This window comes from Symsagittifera roscoffensis, chromosome 6 (assembly GCF_963678635.1).
Source record: "Symsagittifera roscoffensis chromosome 6, txSymRosc1.1, whole genome shotgun sequence".
Taxonomy (NCBI): domain Eukaryota; kingdom Metazoa; phylum Xenacoelomorpha; order Acoela; family Convolutidae; genus Symsagittifera; species Symsagittifera roscoffensis.
In genome coordinates, this window is record NC_087067.1 from 33,804,342 (window position 1) to 33,827,485 (window position 23,144).

A 23,144-nucleotide genomic window follows, 5' to 3' on the forward strand; every position below is an offset into this window, starting at 1 on the left:
TTACATGGTATAAGAGCATATTTTTACTCTCGCGCGAGGGCGAGTGTTTTAAAAGTAATGTACATAGACATAAGCTAGTAAGGATAGAAATGAAAGCGGAGTAACTCAAATGCCTACGACCATACCATGTTGAATGCACCGGTTCTCGTCCGATCACCGAAGTTAAGCAACATTGGGCCTGGTTAGTACTTGGATGGGAGACCGCCTGGGAACACCAGGTGTTGTAGGCTTTTATTTAAAGCAAAAGTAATTCTTTTACTTTTATGCGCTAAGAGTTATTGCTGTTTAAAGTTCGGTGATGTCAAAAAGTTAAGCCTAATCGAGCGTGGTGCAAAAATTTTCAATGGGTCAAATTTTGGCCAAAACAAAAGAAAACCGAAAATTTTTTTTTTGCAGTATCAATTTTGTGTACAATCAGCTGCTGATAGGTCAAAAATAATGGAGATAACTTTTGGGGTCTTTGAGTTATAGCCTTTTAAATTTCGGTGATGTCAAAAAAATAAGCCCAATCGAGCCTGGTGAATTGCGCGAACGGCCATAACTTGCCCAAAAATTTTAAAATTTCCAAGATTTATTATTTGGATCACAAGATCATAGTCAAATCTTGAGGGACTGAGAAAATGAACCAATTTCGTCGGTCCAACACAAAGTTATAAGCTTTTGAAATCTCGGTGATACCAAAAAGTTAAGCCTAATCGAGCGTGGTGCAAAAAATGAAATTTTCAAATTTTTTTTTTCGTTCAAAGTTCATTTTTTTCATCTTGTTTCACAAATTTGAGCTCAGGAGGACAATTCCAACGAGCCCAAAACGACGTTTGTAGCTCAAGTGTACGTGGAGTAATCATCAGTTGAAAATTTGGGGGGACCCGAATTTCGGCCATTTTGGACGAAAATCGGCCTAAAAGCTAACTTGTTAGTGCAATTTTTTTTCTTGCATTTTTCAAGAGAATTGGGCTGCCCTCCGCTGTCGCAGAGTGCATTCAAAGAAAACTTATCAAATAGATTTGAATACTTACCTATTTAATAAGTTTATCACAACAATTAGGCTAAAAGCAACTGACAGTATCCTGGCTGGTATTCAATCATATGCCACTTACAGTGGATGTGCGGCTATCATCCATAGATGGTCATTCAAGGCACCTTGTACACGCTCCACAGGTTTTGACCAGCTGATTTGGCCGTAAAACACATTGGGCCAAAAAAATTCCAAACAATGTCAATTTTCAGTATTTTGTTTGAAATGCATAAATTATAACGTGAGCGTGCAAAATTTTACATGGTATAAGAGCATATTTTTACTCTCGCGCGAGGGCGAGTGTTTTAAAAGTAATGTACATAGACATAAGCTAGTAAGGATATAAATGAAAGCGGAGTAACTCAAATGCCTACGACAATACCATGTTGAATGCACCGGTTCTCGTCCGATCACCGAAGTTAAGCAACATTGGGCCTGGTTAGTACTTGGATGGGAGACCGCCTGGGAACACCAGGTTTGTAGGCTTTTATTTAAAGCAAAAGTAACTCTTTTACTTTTATGCGCTAAGAGTTATTGCTGTTTAAAGTTCGGTGATGTCAAAAAGTTAAGCCTAATCGAGCGTGGTGCAAAAATTTTCAATGGGTCAAATTTTGGCCAAAACAAAAGAAAACCGAAAAATTTCTTTTGCAGTATCAATTTTGTGTACAATCAGCCGCTGATAGGTCAAAAAAAATGGAGATAATTTTTGGGGTCTTTGAGTTATAGCCTTTTGAATTTCGGTGATGTCAAAAAAATAAGCCCAATCGAGCCTGGTGAATTGCGCGAACGGCCATAACTTGCCCAAAAATTTTAAAATTTCCAAATTTTTTTATTTGGTTCACAAGATGATAGTCAAATCTTGGGGGACTGAGAAAATGAACCAATTTCGTCGGTGCAACACAAAGTTATAAGCTTTTGAAATCTCGGTGATACCAAAAAGTTAAGCCTAATCGAGCGTGGTGCAAAAAATGAAATTTTCAAAATTTTTGTTTTTTTTTCGTTCAAAGTTCATTTTTTTCATCTCGTTTCATAAATTTGAGCTCAGGACAATTCCAACGAGCCCAAAACGACGTTTGTAGCTCAAGTGTACGTGGAGTAATCATCAGTTGAAAATTTGGGGGGACCCGAATTTCGGCCATTTTGGACGAAAATCGGCCTAAAGCTAACTTGTTAGTGCAATTTTTTTTCTTGCATTTTTCAAGAGAATTGGGCTGCCCTCCGCTGTCGCAGAGTGCATTCAAAGAAAACGTATCAAATAGATTTGAATACTTACCTATTTAATAAGTTTATCACAACAATTAGGCTAAAAGCAACTGACAGTATCCTGGCTGGTATTCAATCATATGCCGCTTACAGTGGATGTGCGGCTATCATGCCATAGATGGTCATTCAAGGCACCTTGTACACGCTCCATAGGTTTTGACCAGCTGATTTGGCCATAAAACACATTGGGCCAAAAAAATTCCAAACAATGTCAATTTTCAGTATTTTGTTTGAAATGCATAAATTATAACGTGAGCGTGTAAAATTTTACATGGTATAAGAGCATATTTTTACTCTCGCGCGAGGGCGAGTGTTTTATAAGTAATGTACATAGACATAAGCTAGTAAGGATATAAATGAAAGCGGAGTAACTCAAATGCCTACGACCATACTATGTTGAATGCACCGGTTCTCGTCCGATCACCGAAGTTAAGCAACATTGAGCAAGGTTAGTACTTGGATGGGAGACCGCCTGGGAACACCAGGTGTTGTAGGCTTTTATTTAAAGCAAAAGTAATTCTTTTACTTTTATGCGCTAAGAGTTATTGCTGTTTAAAGTTCGGTGATGTCAAAAAGTTAAGCCTAATCGAGCGTGGTGCAAAAATTTTCAATGGGTCAAATTTTGGCCAAAACAAAAGAAAACCGAAAAATTTCTTTTGCAGTATCAATTTTGTGTACAATCAGCTGCTGATAGGTCAAAAATAATGGAGATAAATTCTGGGGTCTTTGAGTTATAGCCTTTTGAATTTCGGTGATGTCAAAAAAATAAGCCCAATCGAGCCTGGTGAATTGCGCGAACGGCCATAACTTGCCCAAAAATTTTAAAATTTCCAAATTTTATTATTTGGATCACAAGATGATAGTCAAATCTTGGGGGACTGAGAAAATGAACCAATTTCGTCGGTCCAACACAAAGTTATAAGCTTTTGAAATCTCGGTGATACCAAAAAGTTAAGCCTAATCGAGCGTGGTGCAAAAAATGAAATTTTCAAAATTTTTGTTTTTTTTCGTTCAAAGTTCATTTTTTTCATCTTGTTTCATAAATTTGAGCTCAGGACAATTCCAACGAGCCCAAAACGATGTTTGTAGCTCAAGTGTACGTGGAGTAATCATCAGTTGAAAATTTGGGGGGACCCGAATTTCGGCCATTTTGGACGAAAATCGGCCTAAAAGCTAACTTTTAAGTAAGTGCAATTTTTTTCATGCATTTTTCAAGAGAATTGGGCTGCCCTCCGCTGTCGCAGAGTGCATTCAAAGAAAACTTATCAAATAGATTTGAATACTTACCTATTTAATAAGTTTATCACAACAATTAGGCTAAAAGCAACTGACAGTATCCTGGCTGGTATTCAATCATATGCTGCTTACAGTGGATGTGCGGCTATCATGCCATAGATGGTCATTCAAGGCACCTTGTACACGCTCCATAGGTTTTGACCAGCTGATTTGGCCATAAAACACATTGGGCCAAAAAAATTCCAAACAATGTCAATTTTCAGTATTTTGTTTGAAATGCATAAATTATAACGTGAGCGTGTAAAATTTTACATGGTATAAGAGCATATTTTTACTCTCGCGCGAGGGCGAGTGTTTTAAAAGTAATGTACATAGACATAAGCTAGTAAGGATATAAATGAAAGCGGAGTAACTCAAATGCCTACGACCATACCATGTTGAATGCACCGGTTCTCGTCCGATCACCGAAGTTAAGCAACATTGGGCCTGGTTAGTACTTGGATGGGAGACCGCCTGGGAACACCAGTTGTTGTAGGTTTTTATTTAAAGCAAAAGTAATTCTTTTACTTATATGCGCTAAGAGTTATTGCTGTTTAAAGTTCGGTGATGTCAAAAAGTTAAGCCTAATCGAGCGTGGTGCAAAAATTTTCAATGGGTCAAATTTTGGCCAAAACAAAAGAAAACCGAAAAATTTCTTTTGCAGTATCAATTTTGTGTACAATCAGCTGCTGATAGGTCAAAAATAATGGAGATAAATTCTGGGGTCTTTGAGTTATAGCCTTTTGAATTTCGGTGATGTCAAAAAAATAAGCCCAATCGAGCCTGGTGAATTGCGCGAACGGCCATAACTTGCCCAAAAATTTTAAAATTTCCAAATTTTATTATTTGATTCACAAGCTGATAGTCAAATCTTGGGGGACTGAAAAAATGAACCAATTTCGTCGGTCCAACACAAAGTTATAAGCTTTTGAAATCTCGGTGATACCAAAAAGTTAAGCCTAATCGAGCGTGGTGCAAAAAATGAAATTTTCAAAATTTTTGTTTTTTTTTCGTTCAAAGTTCATTTTTTTCATCTTGTTTCATAAATTTGAGCTCAGGACAATTCCAACGAGCCCAAAACGATGTTTGTAGCTCAAGTGTACGTGGAGTAATCATCAGTTGAAAATTTGGGGGGACCCGAATTTCGGCCATTTTGGACGAAAATCGGCATAAAAGCTAACTTTTAAGTAAGTGCAATTTTTTTCATGCATTTTTCAAGAGAATTGGGCTGCCCTCCGTTGTCGCAGAGTGCATTCAAAGAAAACTTATCAAATAGATTTGAATACTTACCTATTTAATAAGTTTATCACAACAATTAGGCTACAAGCAACTGACAGTATCCTGGCTGGTATTCAATCATATGCCGCTTACAGTGGATGTGCGGCTATCATGCCATAGATGGTCATTCAAGGCACCTTGTACACGCTCCATAGGTTTTGACCAGCTGATTTGGCCATAAAACACATTGGGCCAAAAAAAATCCAAACAATGTCAATTTTCAGTATTTTGTTTGAAATGCATAAATTATAACGTGAGCGTGTAAAATTTTACATGGTATAAGAGCATATTTTTACTCTCGCGCGAGGGCGAGTGTTTTAAAAGTAATGTACATAGACATAAGCTAGTAAGGATATAAATGAAAGCGGAGTAACTCAAATGCCTACGACCATACCATGTTGAATGCACCGGTTCTCGTCCGATCACCGAAGTTAAGCAACATTGGGCCTGGTTAGTACTTGGATGGGAGACCGCCTGGGAACACCAGTTGTTGTAGGTTTTTATTTAAAGCAAAAGTAATTCTTTTACTTATATGCGCTAAGAGTTATTGCTGTTTAAAGTTCGGTGATGTCAAAAAGTTAAGCCTAATCGAGCGTGGTGCAAAAATTTTCAATGGGTCAAATTTTGGCCAAAACAAAAGAAAACCGAAAAATTTCTTTTGCAGTATCAATTTTGTGTACAATCAGCTGCTGATAGGTCAAAAATAATGGAGATAAATTTTGGGGTCTTTGAGTTATAGCCTTTTGAATTTCGGTGATGTCAAAAAAATAAGCCCAATCGAGCCTGGTGAATTGCGCGAACGGCCATAACTTGCCCAAAAATTTTAAAATTTCCAAATTTTATTATTTGGATCACAAGATGATAGTCAAATCTTGGGGGACTGAGAAAATGAACCAATTTCGTCGGTCCAACACAAAGTTATAAGCTTTTGAAATCTCGGTGATACCAAAAAGTTAAGCCTAATCGAGCGTGGTGCAAAAAATGAAATTTTCAAAATTTTTGTTTTTTTTTTCGTTCAAAGTTCATTTTTTTTCATCTTGTTTCATAAATTTGAGCTCAGGAAAATTCCAACGAGCCCAAAACGACGTTTGTAGCTCAAGTGTACGTGGAGTAATCATCAGTTGAAAATTTGGGGGACCCGAATTTCGGCCATTTTGGACGAAAATCGGCCTAAAAGCTAACTTTTAAGTAAGTGCAATTTTTTTCATGCATTTTTCAAGAGAATTGGGCTGCCCTCCGCTGTCGCAGAGTGCATTCAAATAAAACTTATCAAATAGATTTGAATACTTACCTATTTAATAAGTTTATCACAACAATTAGGCTACAAGCAACTGACAGTATCCTGGCTGGTATTCAATCATATGCCGCTTACAGTGGATGTGCGGCTATCATGCCATAGATGGTCATTCAAGGCACCTTGTACACGCTCCATAGGTTTTGACCAGCTGATTTGGCCATAAAACACATTGGGCCAAAAAAATTCCAAACAATGTCAATTTTCAGTATTTTGTTTGAAATGCATAAATTATAACGTGATCGTGCAAAATTTTACATGGTATAAGAGCTTATTTTTACTCTCGCGCGAGGGCGAGTGTTTTAAAAGTAATGTACATAGACATAAGCTAGTAAGGATATAAATGAAAGCGGAGTAACTCAAATGCCTACGACCATACCATGTTGAATGCACCGGTTCTCGTCCGATCACCGAAGTTAAGCAACATTGGGCCTGGTTAGTACTTGGATGGGAGACCGCCTGGGAACACCAGGTGTTTTAGGCTTTTATTTAAAGCAAAAGTAATTCTTTTACTTTTATGCGCTAAGAGTTATTGCTGTTTAAAGTTCGGTGATGTCAAAAAGTTAAGCCTAATCGAGCGTGGTGCAAAAATTTTCAATGGGTCAAATTTTGGCCAAAACAAAAGAAAACCGAAACATTTCTTTTGCAGTATCAGTTTTGTGTACAATCAGCTGCTGATAGGTCAAAAATAATGGAAATAAATTTTGGGGTCTTTGAGTTATAGCCTTTTGAATTTCGGTGATGTCAAAAAAATAAGCCCAATCGAGCCTGGTGAATTGCGCGAACGGCCATAACTTGCCCAAAAATTTTAAAATTTCCAAATTTTATTATTTGGATCACAAGATGATAGTCAAATCTTGGGGGACTGAGAAAATGAACCAATTTCGTCGGTCCAACACAAAGTTATAAGCTTTTGAAATCTCGGTGATACCAAAAAGTTAAGCCTAATCGAGCGTGGTGCAAAAAATGAAATTTTCAAAATTTTTGTTTTTTTTTCGTTCAAAGTTCATTTTTTTCATCTCGTTTCATAAATTTGAGCTCAGGACAATTCCAACGAGCCCAAAACGACGTTTGTAGCTCAAGTGTACGTGGAGTAATCATCACTTGAAAATTTGGGGGGACCCGAATTTCGGCCATTTTGGACGAAAATCGGCCTAAAAGCTAACTTTTAAGTTGAGCAATTTTTTTTCTTGCATTTTTCAAGAGAATTGGGCTGCTCTCCGCTGTCGCAGAGTGCATTAAAAGAAAACTTATCAAATAGATTTGAATACTTACCTATTTAATAAGTTTATCACAACAATTAGGCTAAAAGCAACTGACAGTATCCTGGCTGGTATTCAATCATATGCCACTTACAGTGGGTGTGCGGCTATCATGCCATAGATGGTCATTCAAGGCACCTTGTACACGCTCCATAGGTTTTGACCAGCTGATTTGGCCATAAAACACATTGGGCCAAAAAAATTCCGAACAATGTCAATTTTCAGTATTTTGTTTGAAATGCATAAATTATAACGTGATCGTGCAAAATTTTACATGGTATAAGAGCTTATTTTTACTCTCGCGCGAGGGCGAGTGTTTTAAAAGTAATGTACTTAGACATAAGCTAGTAAGGATATAAATGAAAGCGGAGTAACTCAAATGCCTACGACCATACCATGCTGAATGCACCGGTTCTCGTCCGATCACCGAAGTTAAGCAACATTGGGCCTGGTTAGTACTTGGATGGGAGACCGCCTGGGAACACCAGGTGTTGTAGGCTTTTATTTAAAGCAAAAGTAATTCTTTTACTTTTATGCGCTAAGAGTTATTGCTGTTTAAAGTTCGGTGATGTCAAAAAGTTAAGCCTAATCGAGCGTGGTGCAAAAATTTTCAATGGGTCAAATTTTGACCAAAACAAAAGAAAACCGAAAAATATCTTTTGCAGTATCAATTTTGTGTACAATCAGCTGCTGATAGGTCAAAAATAATGGAGATAACGTTTGGGGTCTTTGAGTTATAGCCTTTTGAATTTCGGTGATGTCAAAAAAATAAGCCCAATCGAGCCTGGTGAATTGCGCGAACGGCCATAACTTGCCCAAAAATTGTAAAATTTCCAAATTTTATTATTTGGATCACAAGATCATAGTCAAATCTTGGGGGACTGAAAAATGAACCAATTTCGTCGGTCCAACACAAAGTTATAAGCTTTTGAAATCTCGGTGATACCAAAAAAATAAGCCTAATCGAGCGTGGTGCAAAAAATGAAATTTTCAAAATTTTTGTTTTTTTTTTTATTCAAAATTCATTTTTTTCATCTCGTTTCATCAATTTGAGCTCAGGACAATTCCAACGAGCCCAAAACGACGTTTGTAGCTCAAGTGTACGTGGAGTAATCATCACTTGAAAATTTGGGGGGACCCGAATTTCGGCCATTTTGGACGAAAATCGGCCTAAAAGCTAACTTTTACGTTAGTGCAATTTTTTTTCTTGCATTTTTCAAGAGAAATGGGCTGCCCTCCGCTGTCGCAGAGTGCATTCAAAGAAAACTTATCAAATAGATTTGAATACTTACCTTTTTAATAAGTTTATCACAACAATTAGGCTAAAAGCAACTGACAGTATCCTGGCTGGTATTCAATCATATGCCACTTACAGTGGATGTGCGGCTATCATGCCATAGATGGTCATTCAAGGCACCTTGTACACGCTCCATAGGTTTTGACCAGCTGATTTGGCCATAAAACACATTGGGCCAAAAAAATTCCAAACAATGTCAATTTTCAGTATTTTGTTTGAAATGCATAAATTATAACGTGATCGTGCAAAATTTTACATGGTATAAGAGCTTATTTTTACTCTCGCGCGAGGGCGAGTGTTTTAAAAGTAATGTACATAGACATAAGCTAGTAAGGATATAAATGAAAGCGGAGTAACTCAAATGCCTACGACCATACCATGTTGAATGCACCGGTTCTCGTCCGATCACCGAAGTTAAGCAACATTGGGCCTGGTTAGTACTTGGATGGGAGACCGCCTGGGAACACCAGGTGTTTTAGGCTTTTATTTAAAGCAAAAGTAATTCTTTTACTTTTATGCGCTAAGAGTTATTGCTGTTTAAAGTTCCGTGATGTCAAAAAGTTAAGCCTAATCGAGCGTGGTGCAAAAATTTTCAATGGGTCAAATTTTGGCCAAAACAAAAGAAAACCGAAAATTTTTTTTTGCAGTATCAATTTTGTGTACAATCAGCTGCTGATAGGTCAAAAATAATGGAGATAAATTTTGGGGTCTTTGAGTTATAGCCTTTTGAATTTCGGTGATGTCAAAAAAATAAGCCCAATCGAGCCTGGTGAATTGCGCGAACGGCCATAACTTGCCCAAAAATTTTAAAATTTCCAAATTTTATTATTTGGATCACAAGATGATAGTCAAATCTTGGGGGACTGAGAAAATGAACCAATTTCGTCGGTCCAACACAAAGTTATAAGCTTTTGAAATCTCGGTGATACCAAAAAGTTAAGCCTAATCGAGCGTGGTGCAAAAAAAGAAATTTTCAAAACTTTTGTTTTTTTTTCGATCAAAGTTCATTTTTTTCATCTTGTTTCATAAATTTGAGCTCAGGAAAATTCCAACGAGCCCAAAACGACGTTTGTAGCTCAAGTGTACGTGGAGTAATCATCACTTGAAAATTTCGGGGGACCCGAATTTCGGCCATTTTGGACGAAAATCGGCCTAAAAGCTAACTTTTAAGTTAGTGCAATTTTTTTTCTTGCATTTTTCAAGAGAAATGGGCTGCCCTCCGCTGTCGCAGAGTGCATTTAAAGAAAACTTATCAAATAGATTAGAATACTTACCTATTTAATAAGTTTATCACAACAATTAGGCTAAAAGCAACTGACAGTATCCTGGCTGGTATTCAATCATATGCCACTTACAGTGGATGTGCGGCTATCATGCCATAGATGGTCATTCAAGGCACCTTGTACACGCTCCATAGGTTTTGACTAGCTGATTTGGCCATAAAACACATTGGGCCAAAAAAATTCCAAACAATGTCAATTTTCAGTATTTTGTTTGAAATGCATAAATTATAACGTGATCGTGCAAAATTTTACATGGTATAAGAGCATATTTTTACTCTCGCGCGAGGGCGAGTGTTTTAAAAGTAATGTACATAGACATAAGCTAGTAAGTATATAAATGAAAGCGGAGTAACTCAAATGCCTACGACCATACCATGTTGAATGCACCGGTTCTCGTCCGATCACCGAAGTTAAGCAACATTGGGCCTGGTTAGTACTTGGATGGGAGACCGCCTGGGAACACCAGGTGTTGTAAGCTTTTATTTAAAGCAAAAGTAATTCTTTTACTTTTATGCGCTAAGAGTTATTGCTGTTTAAAGTTCGGTGATGTCAAAAAGTTAAGCCTAATCGAGCGTGGTGCAAAAATTTTCAATGGGTCAAATTTTGGCCAAAACAAAAGAAAACCGAAAAATTTCTTTTGCAGTATCAATTTTGTGTACAATCAGCTGCTGATAGGTCAAAAATAATGGAGATAACTTTTGGGGTCTTTGAGTTATAGCCTTTTGAATTTCGGTGATGTCAAAAAAACAAGCCCAATCGAGCCTGGTGAACTGCGCGAACGGCCATAACTTGCCCAAAAATTTTAAAATTTCCAAATTTTATTATTTGGATCACAAGATCAAAGTCAAATCTTGGGGGACTGAGAAATTGAACCAATTTCGTCGGTCCAACACAAAGTTATAAGCTTTTGAAATCTCGGTGATACCAAAAAGTTAAGCCTAATCGAGCGTGGTGCAAAAAATGAAATTTTCAAAATTTTTGTTTTTTTTTTGTTCAAAGTTCATTTTTTTCATCTTGTTTCATAAATTTGAGCTCAGGACAATTCCAACGAGCCCAAAACGACGTTTGTAGCTCAAGTGTACGTGGAGTAATCATCAGTTGAAAATTTGGGGGGACCCGAATTTCGGCCATTTTGGACGAAAATCGGCCTAAAAGCTAACTTTTAACTTAGTGCAATTTTTTTTCTTGCATTTTTCAAGAGAAATGGGCTGCCCTCCGCTGTCGCAGAGTGCATTCAAAGAAAACTTATCAAATAGATTTGAATACTTACCTATTTAATAAGTTTATCACAACAATTAGGCTAAAAGCAACTGACAGTATCCTGGCTGGTATTCAATCATATGCCACTTACAGTGGATGTGCGGCTATCATGCCATAGATGGTCATTCAAGGCACCTTGTACACGCTCCATAGGTTTTGACTAGCTGATTTGGCCATAAAACACATTGGGCCAAAAAAATTCCAAACAATGTCAATTTTCAGTATTTTGTTTGAAATGCATAAATTATAACGTGATCGTGCAAAATTTTACATGGTATAAGAGCATATTTTTACTCTCGCGCGAGGGCGAGTGTTTTAAAAGTAATGTACATAGACATAAGCTAGTAAGTATATAAATGAAAGCGGAGTAACTCAAATGCCTACGACCATACCATGTTGAATGCACCGGTTCTCGTCCGATCACCGAAGTTAAGCAACATTGGGCCTGGTTAGTACTTGGATGGGAGACCGCCTGGGAACACCAGGTGTTGTAAGCTTTTATTTAAAGCAAAAGTAATTCTTTTACTTTTATGCGCTAAGAGTTATTGCTGTTTAAAGTTCGGTGATGTCAAAAAGTTAAGCCTAATCGAGCGTGGTGCAAAAATTTTCAATGGGTCAAATTTTGGCCAAAACAAAAGAAAACCGAAAAATTTCTTTTGCAGTATCAATTTTGTGTACAATCAGCTGCTGATAGGTCAAAAATAATGGAGATAACTTTTGGGGTCTTTGAGTTATAGCCTTTTGAATTTCGGTGATGTCAAAAAAACAAGCCCAATCGAGCCTGGTGAACTGCGCGAACGGCCATAACTTGCCCAAAAATTTTAAAATTTCCAAATTTTATTATTTGGATCACAAGATCAAAGTCAAATCTTGGGGGACTGAGAAATTGAACCAATTTCGTCGGTCCAACACAAAGTTATAAGCTTTTGAAATCTCGGTGATACCAAAAAGTTAAGCCTAATCGAGCGTGGTGCAAAAAATGAAATTTTCAAAATTTTTGTTTTTTTTTTGTTCAAAGTTCATTTTTTTCATCTTGTTTCATAAATTTGAGCTCAGGACAATTCCAACGAGCCCAAAACGACGTTTGTAGCTCAAGTGTACGTGGAGTAATCATCAGTTGAAAATTTGGGGGGACCCGAATTTCGGCCATTTTGGACGAAAATCGGCCTAAAAGCTAACTTTTAACTTAGTGCAATTTTTTTTCTTGCATTTTTCAAGAGAAATGGGCTGCCCTCCGCTGTCGCAGAGTGCATTCAAAGAAAACTTATCAAATAGATTTGAATACTTACCTATTTAATAAGTTTATCACAACAATTAGGCTAAAAGCAACTGACAGTATCCTGGCTGGTATTCAATCATATGCCACTTACAGTGGATGTGCGGCTATCATGCCATAGATGGTCATTCAAGGCACCTTGTACACGCTCCATAGGTTTTGACTAGCTGATTTGGCCATAAAACACATTGGGCCAAAAAAATTCCAAACAATGTCAATTTTCAGTATTTTGTTTGAAATGCATAAATTATAACGTGATCGTGCAAAATTTTACATGGTATAAGAGCATATTTTACTCTCGCTCGAGGGCGAGTGTTTTAAAAGTAATGTACATAGACATAAGCTAGTAAGGATATAAATGAAAGCGGAGTAAATCAAATGCCTACGACCATACCATGTTGAATGCACCGGTTCTCGTCCGATCACCGAAGTTAAGCAACATTGGGCCTGGTTAGTACTTGGATGGGAGACCGCCTGGGAACACCAGGTGTTGTAGGCTTTTATTTAAAGCAAAAGTAATTCTTTTACTTTTATGCGCTAAGAGTTATTGCTGTTTAAAGTTCGGTGATGTCAAAAAGTTAAGCCTAATCGAGCGTGGTGCAAAAATTTTCAATGGGTCAAATTTTGGCCAAAACAAAAGAAAACCCAAAAATTTCTTTTGCAGTATCAATTTTGTGTACAATCAGCTGCTGATAGGTCAAAAATAATGGAGATAAATTTTGGGGTCTTTGAGTTATAGCCTTTTGAATTTCGGTGATGTCAAAAAAATAAGCCCAATCGAGCCTGGTGAATTGCGCGAACGGCCATAACTTGCCCAAAAATTTTAAAATTTCCAAATTTTATTATTTGGATCACAAGATGATAGTCAAATCTTGGGGGACTGAGAAAATGAACCAATTTCGTCTGTCCAACACAAAGTTATAAGCTTTTGAAATCTCGGTGATACCAAAAAGTTAAGCCTAATCGAGCGTGGTGCAAAAAATGAAATTTTCAATTTTTTTTTTTTTCGTTCAAAGTTCATTTTTTTCATCTTGTTTCATAAATTTGAGCTCAGGACAATTCCAACGAGCCCAAAACGACGTTTGTAGCTCAAGTGTACGTGGAGTAATCATCACTTGAAAATTTGGGGGGACCCGAATTTCGGCCATTTTGGACGAAAATCGGCCTAAAAGCTAACTTTTAAGTTAATTTTTTTCATGCATTTTTCAAGAGAATTAGGCTGCCCTCCGCTGTCGTAGAGTGCATTCAAAGAAAACTTATCAAATAGATTTGAATACTTACCTATTTAATAAGTTTATCACAACAATTAGGCTAAAAGCAACTGACAGTATCCTGGCTGGTATTCAATCATATGCCACTTACAGTGGATGTGCGGCTATCATGCCATAGATGGTCATTCAAGGCACTTTGTACACGCTCCATAGGTTTTGACCAGCTGATTTGGCCATAAAACACATTGGGCCAAAAAAATTCCAAACAATGTCAATTTTCAGTATTTTGTTTGAAATGCATAAATTATAACGTGATCGTGCAAAATTTTACATGGTATAAGAGCTTATTTTTACTCTCGCGCGAGGGCGAGTGTTTTAAAAGTAATGTACATAGACATAAGCTAGTAAGGATATAAATGAAAGCGGAGTAACTCAAATGCCTACGACCATACCATGTTGAATGCACCGGTTCTCGTCCGATCACCGAAGTTAAGCAACATTGGGCCTGGTTAGTACTTGGATGGGAGACCGCCTGGGAACACCAGGTGTTGTAGGCTTTTATTTAAAGCAAAAGTAATTCTTTTACTTTTATGCGCTAAGAGTTATTGCTGTTTAAAGTTCGGTGATGTCAAAAAGTTAAGCCTAATCGAGCGTGGTGCAAAAATTTTCAATGGGTCAAATTTTGGCCAAAACAAAAGAAAACCGAAAAATTTCTTTTGCAGTATCAATTTTGTGTACAATCAGCTGCTGATAGGTCAAAAAGAATGGAGATAAATTTTGGGGTCTTTGAGTTATAGCCTTTTGAATTTCGGTGATGTCAAAAAAATAAGCCCAATCGAGCCTGGTGAATTGCGCGAACGGCCATAACTTGCCCAAAAATTTTAAAATTTCCAAATTTTATTATTTGGATCACAAGATGATAGTCAAATCTTGGGGGACTGAGAAAATGAACCAATTTCGTCGGTCCAACACAAAGTTATAAGCTTTTGAAATCTCGGTGATACCAAAAAGTTAAGCCTAATCGAGCGTGGTGCAAAAAATGAAATTTTCAAAATTTTTGTTTTTTTTTTCGTTCAAAGTTCATTTTTTCATCTCGTTTCATAAATTTGAGCTCAGGACAATTCCAACGAGCCCAAAACGACGTTTGTAGCTCAAGTGTACGTGGAGTAATCATCAGTTGAAAATTTGGGGGGACCCGAATTTCGGCCATTTTGGACGAAAATCGGCCTAAAAGCTAACTTTTAAGTTAGTGCATTTTTTTTTCTTGCATGTTTCAAGAGAATTGGGCTGCCCTCCGCTGTCGCAGAGTGCATTCAAAGAAAACTTATCAAATAGATTTGAATACTTACCTATTTAATAAGTTTATCACAACAATTAGGCTAAAAGCAACTGACAGTATCCTGGCTGGTATTCAATCATATGCCACTTACAGTGGATGTGCGGCTATCATGCCATAGATGGTCATTCAAGGCACCTTGTACACGCTCCATAGGTTTTGACCAGCTGATTTGGCCATAAAACACATTGGGCCAAAAAAATTCCAAACAATGTCAATTTTCAGTATTTTGTTTGAAATGCATAAATTATAACGTGATCGTGCAAAACTTTACATGGTATACGAGCATATTTTTACTCTCGCGCGAGGGCGAGTGTTTTAAAAGTAATGTACATAGACATAAGCTAGTAAGGATATAAATGAAAGCGGAGTAACTCAAATGCCTACGACCATACCATGTTGAATGCACCGGTTCTCGTCCGATCACCGAAGTTAAGCAACATTGGGCCTGGTTAGTACTTGGATGGGAGACCGCCTGGGAACACCAGGTGTTGTAGGCTTTTATTTAAAGCAAAAGTAATTCTTTTACTTTTATGCGCTAAGAGTTATTGCTGTTTAAATTTCGGTGATGTCAAAAAGTTAAGCCCAATCGAGCCTGGTGAATTGCGCGAACGGCCATAACTTGCCCAAAATTTTTAAAATTTCAAATTTTATTATTTGGTCACAAGATCATAGTCAAATCTTGGGGGACTGAGAAAATGAACCAATTTCGTCGGTCCAACACAAAGTTATAAGCTTTTGAAATCTCGGTGATACCAAAAAGTTAAGCCTAATCGAGCGTGGTGCAAAAAATGAAATTTTCAAAATTTTTGTTTTTTTTTTTTCGTTCAAACTTCATTTTTTTCATCTTGTTTCATAATTTTGAGCTCAGGAAAATTCCAACGAGCCCAAAACGACGTTTGTAGCTCAAGTGTACGTGGAGTAATCATCAGTTGAAAATTTGGGGGGACCCGAACTTCGGCCATTTTGGACGAAAATCGGCCTAAAAGCTAACTTTTATGTTAGTTCAATTTTTTTTCTTGCATGTTTCAAGAGAATTGGGCTGCCCTCCGCTGTCGCAGAGTGCATTCAAAGAAAACTTATCAAATAGATTTGAATACTTACCTATTTAATCAGTTTATCACAACAATTAGGCTTAAAAGCAACTGACAGTATCCTGGCTGGTATTCAATCATATGCCACTTACAGTGGATGTGCGGCTATCATGACATAGATGGTCCTTCAAGGCACCTTGTACACGCTCCATAGGTTTTGACCAGCTGATTTGGCCATAAAACACATTGGGCCAAAAAAATTCCAAACAATGTCAATTTTCAGTATTTTGTTTGAAATGCATAAATTATAACGTGATCGTGCAAAATTTTACATGGTATACGAGCATTATTTTACTCTCGCGCGAGGGCGAGTGTTTTAAAAGTAATGTACATAGACATAAGCTAGTAAGGATATAAATGAAAGCGGAGTAACTCAAATGCCTACGACCATACCATGTTGAATGCACCGGTTCTGGTCCGATCACCGAAGTTAAGCAACATTGGGCCTGGTTAGTACTTGGATGGGAGACCGCCTGGGAACACCAGGTGTTGTAGGCTTTTATTTAAAGCAAAAGTAATTCTTTTACTTTTATGCGCTAAGAGTTATTGCTGTTTAAATTTCGGTGATGTCAAAAAGTTAAGCCCAATCGAGCCTGGTGAATTGCGCGAACGGCCATAACTTGCCCAAAATTTTTAAAATTTCAAATTTTATTATTTGGATCACAAGATCATAGTCAAATCTTGGGGGACTGAAAAAATGAACCAATTTCGTCGGTCCAACACAAAGTTAGAAGCTTTTGAAATCTCGGTGATACCAAAAAGTTAAGCCTAATCGAGCGTGGTGCAAAAAATGAAATTTTCAAAATTTTTGTTTTTTTTTCGTTCAAACTTCATTTTTTTCATCTTGTTTCATAAATTTGAGCTCAGGAAAATTCCAACGAGCCCAAAACGACGTTTGTAGCTCAAGTGTACGTGGAGTAATCATCAGTTGAAAATTTGGGGGGACCCGAACTTCGGCCATTTTGGACGAAAATCGGCCTAAAAGCTAACTTTTATGTTAAATCAATTTTTTTTCTTGCATGTTTCAAGAGAATTGGGCTGCCCTCCGCTGTCGCAGAGTGCATTCAAAGAAAACTTATCAAATAAATTTGAATACTTACCTATTTAATAAGTTTATCACAACAATTAGGCGTAAAAGCAACTGACAGTATCCTGGCTGGTATTCAATCATATGCCACTTACAGTGGATGTGCGGCTATCATGACATAGATGGTCATTCAAGGCACCTTGTACACGCTCCATAGGTTTTGACCAGCTGATTTGGCCATAAAACACATTGGGCCAAAAAAATTCCAAACAATGTCAATTTTCAGTATTTTGTTTGAAATGCATAAATTATAACGTGAGCGTGCAAAATTTTACATGGGCGAGGGCGAGTGTTTTAAAAGTAATGTACATAGACATAAGCTAGTAAGGATATAAATGAAAGCGGAGTAACTCAAATGCCTACGACCATACCATGTTGAATGCACCGGTTCTCGTCCGATCACCGAAGTTAAGCAACATTGGGCCTGGTTAGTACTTGGATGGGAGACCGCCTGGGAACACCAGGTGCTGTAGGCTTTTATTTAAAGCAAAAGTAATTCTTTTACTTTTATGCGCTAAGAGTTATTGCTGTTTAAAGTTCGGTGATGTCAAAAAGTTAAGCCTAATCGAGCGTGGTGCAAAATTTTTCAATGGGTCAAATTTTGGCCAAAACAAAAGAAAACCGAAAAATTTCTTTTGCAGCATCAATTTTGTGTACAATCAGCTGCTGATAGGTCAAAAATAATGGAGATAACTTTTGGGGTCTTTGAGTTATAGCCTTTTGAATTTCGGTGATGTCAAAAAAATAAGCCCAATCGAGCCTGGTGAATTGCGCGAACGGCCATAACTTGCCCAAAAATTTTAAAATTTCCAAATTTTATTATTTGGATCACAAGATCATAGTCAAATATTGAGGGACTGAGAAAATGAACCAATTTCGTCGATCCAACGCAAAGTTATAAGCTTTTGAAATCTCGGTGATACCAAAAAGTTAAGCCTAATCGAGCATGGTGCAAAAAATGAAATTTTCAAAATTTTTGTTTTTTTTTTCGTTCAAAGTTCATTTTTTTCATCTCGTTTCATAAATTTGAGCTCAGGAAAATTCCAACGAGCCCAAAACGACGTTTGTAGCTCAAGTGTACGTGGAGTAATCATCAGTTGAAAATTTTGGGGGACCCGAATTTCGGCCATTTTGGACGAAAAATGGCCTAAAAGCTAACTTTTCAGTTAGTGCAATTTTTTTTCTTGCATTTTTCAAGAGAATTGGGCTGCCCTCCGCTGTCGCAGAGTGCATTCAAAGAAAACTTATCAAATAGATTTGAATACTTACCTATTTAATAAGTTTATCACAACAATTAGGCTAAAAGCAACTGACAGTATCCTGGCTGGTATTCAATCATATGCCACTTACAGTGGATGTGCGGCTATCATGCCATAGATGGTCATTCAAGGCACCTTGTACACGCTCCTTAGGTTTTGACCAGCTGATTTGGCCATAAAACACATTGGGCCAAAAAAATTCCAAACAATGTCAATTTTTAGTATTTTGTTTGAAATGCATAAATTATAACGTGAGCGTGCAAAATTTTACATGGTATAAGAGCATATTTTTACTCTCGCGCGAGGGCGAGTGTTTTAAAAGTAATGTACATAGACATAAGCTAGTAAGGATATAAATGAAAGCGGAGTAACTCAAATGCCTACGACCATACCATGTTGAATGCACCGGTTCTCGTCCGATCACCGAAGTTAAGCAACATTGGGCCTGGTTAGTACTTGGATGGGAGACCGCCTGGGAACACCAGGTGTTGTAGGCTTTTATTTAAAGCAAAAGTAGTTCTTTTACTTTTATGCGCTAAGAGTTATTGCTGTTTAAAGTTCGGTGATGTCAAAAAGTTAAGCCTAATCGAGCGTGGTGCAAAAATTTTCAATGGGTCAAATTTTGGCCAAAACAAAAGAAAACCGAAAAATTTATTTTGCAGTATCAATTTTGTGTACAATCAGCTGCTGATAGGTCAAAAAAAAATGGAGATAACTTTTGGGGTCTTTGAGTTATAGCCTTTTGAATTTCCGTGATGTCAAAAAAATAAGCCCAATCGAGCCTGGTGAATTGCGCGAACGGCCATAACTTGCCCAAAAATTTTAAAATTTCCAAATTTTATTATTTTGATCACAAGATCATAGTCAAATCTTGGGGGACTGAGAAAATGAACCAATTTCGTCGGTCCAACACAAAGTTATAAGCTTTTGAAATCTCGGTGATACCAAAAAGTTAAGCCTAATCGAGCGTGGTGCAAAAAATGAAATTTTCCAAAATTTTGTTTTTTTTTCGTTCAAAGTTCATTTTTTTCATCTCGTTTCATAAATTTGAGCTCAGGACAATTCCAACGAGCCCAAAACGACGTTTGTAGCTCAAGTGTACGTGGAGTAATCATCAGTTGAAAATTTTGGGGGACCCGAATTTCGGCCATTTTGGACGAAAATCGGCCTAAAAGCTAACTTTTCAGTTAGTGCAATTTTTTTTCTTGCATTTTTCAAGAGAATTGGGCTGCCCTCCGCTGTCGCAGAGTGCATTCAAAGAAAACTTATCAAATAGATTTGAATACTTACCTATTTAATAAGTTTATCACAACAATTAGGCTAAAAGCAACTGACAGTATCCTGGCTGGTATTCAATCATATGCCACTTACAGTGGATGTGCGGCTATCATGCCATAGATGGTCATTCAAGGCACCTTGTACACGCTCCTTAGGTTTTGACCAGCTGATTTGGCCATAAAACACATTGGGCCAAAAAAATTCCAAACAATGTCAATTTTCAGTATTTTGTTTGAAATGCATAAATTATAACGTGAGCGTGCAAAATTTTACATGGTATAAGAGCATATTTTTACTCTCGCGCGAGGGCGAGTGTTTTAAAAGTAATGTACATAGACATAAGCTAGTAAGGATATAAATGAAAGCGGAGTAACTCAAATGCCTACGACCATACCATGTTGAATGCACCGGTTCTCGTCCGATCACCGAAGTTAAGCAACATTGGGCCTGGTTAGTACTTGGATGGGAGACCGCCTGGGAACACCAGGTGTTGTAGGCTTTTATTTAAAGCAAAAGTAATTCTTTTACTTTTATGCGCTAAGAGTTATTGCTGTTTAAAGTTCGGTGATGTCAAGAAGTTAAGCCTAACCGAGCGTGGTGCAAAAATTTTCAATGGGTCAAATTTTGGCCAAAACAAAAGAAAACCGAAAATTTTCTTTTGCAGTATCAATTTTGTGTACAATCAGCTGCTGATAGGTCAAAAAAAATGGAGATAATTTTTGGGGTCTTTGAGTTATAGCCTTTTGAATTTCCGTGATGTCAAAAAAATAAGCCCAATCGAGCCTGGTGAATTGCGCGAACGGCCATAACTTGCCCAAAAATTGTAAAATTTCCAAATTTTATTATTTGGATCACAAGATCATAGTCAAATCTTGGGGGACTGAGAAAATGAACCATTTTCGTCGGTCCAACACAAAGTTATAAGCTTTTGAAATCTCGATGATACCAAAAAGTTAAGCCTAATCGAGCGTGGTGCAAAAAATGAAATTTTCAAAATTTTTGTTTTTTTTTTCGTTCAAAGTTCAATTTTTTCATCTCGTTTCATCAATTTGAGCTCAGGACAATTCCAAGGAGCCCAAAACGACGTTTGTAGCTGAAGTGTACGTGGAGTAATCATCACTTGAAAATTTGGGGGGACCCGAATTTCGGCCATTTTGGACGAAAATCGGCCTAAAAGCTAACTTTTACGTTAGTGCAATTTTTTTTCTTGCATTTTTCAAGAGAAATGGGCTGCCCTCCGCTGTCGCAGAGTGCATTCAAAGAAAACTTATCAAATAGATTTGAATACTTACCTATTTAATAAGTTTATCACAACAATTAGGCTAAAAGCAACTGACAGTATCCTGGCTGGTATTCAATCATATGCCACTTACAGTGGATGTGCGGCTATCATGCCATAGATGGTCATTCAAGGCACCTTGTACACGCTCCTTAGGTTTTGACCAGCTGATTTGGCCATAAAACACATTGGGCCAAAAAAATTCCAAACAATGTCAATTTTCAGTATTTTGTTTGAAATGCATAAATTATAACGTGAGCGTGCAAAGTTTTACATGGTATAAGAGCATATTTTTACTCTCGCGCGAGGGCGAGTGTTTTAAAAGTAATGTACATAGACATAAGCTAGTAAGGATATAAATGAAAGCGGAGTAACTCAAATGCCTACGACCATACCATGTTGAATGCACCGGTTCTCGTCCGATCACCGAAGTTAAGCAACATTGGGCCTGGTTAGTACTTGGATGGGAGACCGCCTGGGAACACCAGGTGTTGTAGGCTTTTATTTAAAGCAAAAGTAATTCTTTTACTTTTATGCGCTAAGAGTTATTGCTGTTTAAAGTTCGATGATGTCAAAAAGTTAAGCCTAACCGAGCGTGGTGCAAAAATTTTCAATGGGTCAAATTTTGGCCAAAACAAAAGAAAACCGAAAAATTTCTTTTGCAGTATCAATTTTGTGTACAATCAGCTGCTGATAGGTCAAAAAAAATGGAGATAACTTTTGGGGTCTTTGAGTTATAGCCTTTTGAATTTCCGTGATGTCAAAAAAATAAGCCCAATCGAGCCTGGTGAATTGCGCGAACGGCCATAACTTGCCCAAAAATTTTAAAATTTCCAAATTTTATTATTTTGATCACAAGATCATAGTCAAATCTTGGGGGACTGAGAAAATGAACCAATTTCGTCGGTCCAACACAAAGTTATAAGCTTTTGAAATCTCGGTGATACCAAAAAGTTAAGCCTAATCGAGCGTGGTGCAAAAAATGAAATTTTCAAAAATTTTGTTTTTTTTTTCGTTCAAAGTTCATTTTTTTCATCTCGTTTCATAAATTTGAGCTCAGGACAATTCCAACGAGCCCAAAACGACGTTTGTAGCTCAAGTGTACGTGGAGTAATCATCAGTTGAAAATTTTGGGGGACCCGAATTTCGGCCATTTTGGACGAAAATCGGCCTAAAAGCTAACTTTTCAGTTAGTGCAATTTTTTTCTTGCATTTTTCAAGAGAATTGGGCTGCCCTCCGCTGTCGCAGAGTGCATTCAAAGAAAACTTATCAAATATATTTGAATACTTATCTATTTAATAAATTTATCACAACAATTAGGCTAAAAGCAACTGACAGTATCCTGGCTGGTATTCAATCATATGCCACTTACAGTGGATGTGCGGCTATCATGCCATAGATGGTCATTCAAGGCACCTTGTACACGATCCATAGGTTTTGACCAGCTGATTTGGCATAAAACACATTGGGCCAAAAAAATTCCAAACAATGTCAATTTTCAGTATTTTGTTTGAAATGCATAAATTATAACGTGAGCGTGCAAAATTTTACATGGTATGAGAGCATATTTTTACTCTCGCGCGAGGGCGAGTGTTTTAAAACTAATGTACATAGACATAAGCTAGTAAGGGTATAAATGAAAGCGGAGTAACTCAAATGCCTACGACCATACCATGTTGAATGCACCGGTTCTCGTCCGATCACCGAAGTTAAGCAACATTGGGCCTGGTTAGTACTTGGATGGGAGACCGCCTGGGAACCCCAGGTGTTGTAGGCTTTTATTTAAAGCAAAAGTAATTCTTTTACTTTTATGCGCTAAGAGTTATTGCTGTTTAAAGTTCGGTGATGTCAAAAAGTTAAGCCTAATCGAGCGTGGTGCAAAAATTTTCAATGGGTCAAATTTTGACCAAAACAAAAGAAAACCGAAAAATTTCTTTTGCAGTATCAATTTTGTGTACAATCAGCTGCTGATAGGTCAAAAATAATGGAGATAACTTTTGGGGTCTTTGAGTTATAGCCTTTTGAATTTCGGTGATGTCAAAAAAACAAGCCCAATCGAGCCTGGTGAATTTTGCGAACGGCCATAACTTGCCCAA

The 23,144-nt window shown here is 37.3% G+C and overlaps 19 non-coding genes across 19 annotated transcripts; all 19 read left to right on the forward strand.

Moving 5' to 3' along the window:
• Positions 1-111: 111 nt before the first annotated feature.
• Positions 112-230, forward strand: LOC134849941 (5S ribosomal RNA). Its single transcript, XR_010163924.1, has one exon. It is a non-coding gene; the product is annotated as a 5S ribosomal RNA (ribosomal RNA).
• Positions 231-1,383: 1,153 nt separating this feature from the next.
• LOC134849246 (5S ribosomal RNA) lies at positions 1,384-1,501 on the forward strand. Its single transcript, XR_010163282.1, has one exon. It is a non-coding gene; the product is annotated as a 5S ribosomal RNA (ribosomal RNA).
• Positions 1,502-2,656: 1,155 nt separating this feature from the next.
• LOC134849237 (5S ribosomal RNA) lies at positions 2,657-2,775 on the forward strand. Its single transcript, XR_010163273.1, has one exon. It is a non-coding gene; the product is annotated as a 5S ribosomal RNA (ribosomal RNA).
• A 1,158-nt stretch (positions 2,776-3,933) lies between these two features.
• Positions 3,934-4,052, forward strand: LOC134849176 (5S ribosomal RNA). The gene has a single exon (XR_010163214.1). It is a non-coding gene; the product is annotated as a 5S ribosomal RNA (ribosomal RNA).
• Positions 4,053-5,211: 1,159 nt separating this feature from the next.
• Positions 5,212-5,330, forward strand: LOC134849177 (5S ribosomal RNA). Its single transcript, XR_010163215.1, has one exon. It is a non-coding gene; the product is annotated as a 5S ribosomal RNA (ribosomal RNA).
• Positions 5,331-6,490: 1,160 nt separating this feature from the next.
• Positions 6,491-6,609, forward strand: LOC134849117 (5S ribosomal RNA). The gene has a single exon (XR_010163157.1). It is a non-coding gene; the product is annotated as a 5S ribosomal RNA (ribosomal RNA).
• A 1,159-nt stretch (positions 6,610-7,768) lies between these two features.
• LOC134849025 (5S ribosomal RNA) lies at positions 7,769-7,887 on the forward strand. The gene has a single exon (XR_010163070.1). It is a non-coding gene; the product is annotated as a 5S ribosomal RNA (ribosomal RNA).
• Positions 7,888-9,047: 1,160 nt separating this feature from the next.
• On the forward strand, positions 9,048-9,166 carry LOC134849118 (5S ribosomal RNA). Its single transcript, XR_010163158.1, has one exon. It is a non-coding gene; the product is annotated as a 5S ribosomal RNA (ribosomal RNA).
• Positions 9,167-10,326: 1,160 nt separating this feature from the next.
• Positions 10,327-10,445, forward strand: LOC134849026 (5S ribosomal RNA). Its single transcript, XR_010163071.1, has one exon. It is a non-coding gene; the product is annotated as a 5S ribosomal RNA (ribosomal RNA).
• A 1,160-nt stretch (positions 10,446-11,605) lies between these two features.
• LOC134849027 (5S ribosomal RNA) lies at positions 11,606-11,724 on the forward strand. Its single transcript, XR_010163072.1, has one exon. It is a non-coding gene; the product is annotated as a 5S ribosomal RNA (ribosomal RNA).
• Positions 11,725-12,883: 1,159 nt separating this feature from the next.
• On the forward strand, positions 12,884-13,002 carry LOC134849942 (5S ribosomal RNA). Its single transcript, XR_010163925.1, has one exon. It is a non-coding gene; the product is annotated as a 5S ribosomal RNA (ribosomal RNA).
• A 1,150-nt stretch (positions 13,003-14,152) lies between these two features.
• LOC134849943 (5S ribosomal RNA) lies at positions 14,153-14,271 on the forward strand. The gene has a single exon (XR_010163926.1). It is a non-coding gene; the product is annotated as a 5S ribosomal RNA (ribosomal RNA).
• Positions 14,272-15,431: 1,160 nt separating this feature from the next.
• On the forward strand, positions 15,432-15,550 carry LOC134849944 (5S ribosomal RNA). Its single transcript, XR_010163927.1, has one exon. It is a non-coding gene; the product is annotated as a 5S ribosomal RNA (ribosomal RNA).
• Positions 15,551-16,523: 973 nt separating this feature from the next.
• On the forward strand, positions 16,524-16,642 carry LOC134849092 (5S ribosomal RNA). Its single transcript, XR_010163133.1, has one exon. It is a non-coding gene; the product is annotated as a 5S ribosomal RNA (ribosomal RNA).
• Positions 16,643-17,588: 946 nt separating this feature from the next.
• On the forward strand, positions 17,589-17,707 carry LOC134848994 (5S ribosomal RNA). The gene has a single exon (XR_010163040.1). It is a non-coding gene; the product is annotated as a 5S ribosomal RNA (ribosomal RNA).
• A 1,161-nt stretch (positions 17,708-18,868) lies between these two features.
• Positions 18,869-18,987, forward strand: LOC134849945 (5S ribosomal RNA). Its single transcript, XR_010163928.1, has one exon. It is a non-coding gene; the product is annotated as a 5S ribosomal RNA (ribosomal RNA).
• A 1,161-nt stretch (positions 18,988-20,148) lies between these two features.
• On the forward strand, positions 20,149-20,267 carry LOC134849947 (5S ribosomal RNA). Its single transcript, XR_010163930.1, has one exon. It is a non-coding gene; the product is annotated as a 5S ribosomal RNA (ribosomal RNA).
• A 1,161-nt stretch (positions 20,268-21,428) lies between these two features.
• LOC134849948 (5S ribosomal RNA) lies at positions 21,429-21,547 on the forward strand. The gene has a single exon (XR_010163931.1). It is a non-coding gene; the product is annotated as a 5S ribosomal RNA (ribosomal RNA).
• A 1,159-nt stretch (positions 21,548-22,706) lies between these two features.
• Positions 22,707-22,825, forward strand: LOC134850193 (5S ribosomal RNA). The gene has a single exon (XR_010164163.1). It is a non-coding gene; the product is annotated as a 5S ribosomal RNA (ribosomal RNA).
• The last annotated feature ends 319 nt before the right edge of the window (positions 22,826-23,144 follow it).